Here is a 2,414-nt window from a genome sequence, read left to right on the forward strand (position 1 = left end):
GTCAGAATCCGAGGATAACTTAGACAGTGAGTCATATACAGATGGAAGAGACAATTGGGAGGAGGAGCCCAGAGTACAGACTAGGAGAATCAGGATTAGAGCATCCACACCAATTCCAGACAAAGAACAAACCCTAAATATCTCAAATTTAATTCCTCAAAAGAGCCAAATGAATAACAAGTAGACTACCAGGCAAAATTATTAGAATTAAATTTAACAGAAGCAGTTAAACAACAGCTAGAAAAAAATAAAACAGGGTGAAGACCATAGCAGTTATGCAAACTGCATTATGAAAGCAGTGGAAGCTGCAAGACTTGATAAACACTTGTGCTGGCCATGCAATTACAGCCGAGGCCTTAGAAAAGTCCAAACAACTCATAGGTACAGAGGATAAGTATGCCCAATGGAAAAAGGATTTGATAGAAGCCGGCATCTCTCATGAAGATAAAATCAGATTGTTACGAGAAGTGGGCAGAAGTTTACCTGGAGGACACACTTTAGCCACAATACTGAATAATGCTAGTAGTAAAGAAATTCAGAATAAGTTAGCAGTATATGACCTTACTACACAGCGCGTAAAGACCAAAAAAGTAAGACCTCAGAATAAATATAGAACAGAACAGGGAGTGTATAAAGGTTTTCATAGTAAACCCTTTAAACCTAAAACAGGAGAACAAAAAAAATACAATATTCAACTCCAGAGTAGACAAAGTGGGCCTAGCCCATCGAATAGGAAGATATCAACAACAGTAGAGCCTATAGAACAGACAGGAATTATCCATTTCCAGTCATATGATGGTGAAAACGTTAAAAAATGACTATGGATGCATAACCCCACAAAGTGCTAATGAAGAATGGTCAATGGACATAGCTGGGCCCCTTAATCCTAAACCAAAGTTAGGACATAGATACATCTTAGTATTTATTTATTTGATAGGGACAGTGTGTGTTAATGGACAGACATTATAGTACATGAATGTAAAAACACCGGATTTTAGCCAAAGGCTAATTCCCATCCGTTGTCCCGGGGCTGGGGTCACAAAGGCCCGATACATGGACAAATACATTTCATATATTAAAAAAATAAAAAATACATTGCATAATCAACATTGCAAATCCTCATATTGCACGATTCACATTATTACACAATCCACTCATTACACACTCCGCTTATTGTACAAATTGTATTATTGCACGGTCCACAATAATGCACAGTCAAATAATGTACAGTTTCTACACATACACGCGCACACGCACACACACACACACAAACACACACACACACACACACACACACACACACACACACACAATCAGCCCATACATGCAGTTCTGTCTCAATAAAAGGTTTAAATAGAAATGTAAATTGCCACTAAAAATGAGTGCAGGTTTGGTTTGATGATATGATATGATATGATATGATATGATATGATATGATATGATATGATATGATATGATATGATATGATATGATATGATATGATATGATATGATATGATATGATATGATATGATATGATACTTTATTGTCAGAACATGTCTGAAATTTTTCATGCATCACAGTATTTTCCACGTACTTAAAATATTTAAGTTTGGTTGCATTACTTATAAAATATAAGTATATTCTACTAATTCGTGGGTGTATTTGAATGTGTTAATAAATGTAAGTTAAATGCACTTAAATTATGAAGTTTTTCTCCTGACCACGCCTCCTACACACTGGTTTGCGGCAGGTAATGACGCCATTTTGTCGTGGTGTGTGTGAATTCAAGGAGCTGTTGATAAGCAGTTGGAACATTTGTTTTGGCTGTTCTACAGACATTTTTTCCAAACATTTACCTTTTTATAGTTTTTCACCAAAGGAGAAAATCACAATTTTTAAGTTACCATCATCGAGGTCAGGGTTTGTTTTAGTTGAGCTCTTGACCCTTGACTTTTTAATATTAGATTTTGTTTGGGCAGTTTTAACTGCATTAAAACCAACCAGACAAGCAAAGTTATAACGCGCCGGCGCGTTTTCAGGGTTTTTTTCACATTGCAGCAAAACAGACTTAAAATACTCCGTCATTTTTTGTCATAGAGACATAAGTAATACATCAATTGAAACTATAGAATATCTTCTTTTTTTTGTATACACTCAGAGTAAAAACAAAATGTTGTGCTTTTTGCAAACTAAAGAAAACTAAAATGATGTATGATCTGTCCTCTCCCTCTGAACAAAGTTTAATCTGATAGTTCTCAGAAAATGAACTATAACTTAGTGACTACTAATCACAAAAAAGATAGACTTAGGTCTAAAGACACGTTGAAATGTCAGGTTTTAAATCATATAAGTCATATCGAAAACAAAAATTCTGTGGTTATTTAATCTGTATGAAAAGAGACACATGTCAGAAATCCGTGATTCAGCTCATTA

This window comes from Megalobrama amblycephala, linkage group LG14 (genome assembly GCF_018812025.1).
Source record: "Megalobrama amblycephala isolate DHTTF-2021 linkage group LG14, ASM1881202v1, whole genome shotgun sequence".
In the NCBI taxonomy this organism is placed as follows: Eukaryota; Metazoa; Chordata; class Actinopteri; order Cypriniformes; family Xenocyprididae; genus Megalobrama; species Megalobrama amblycephala.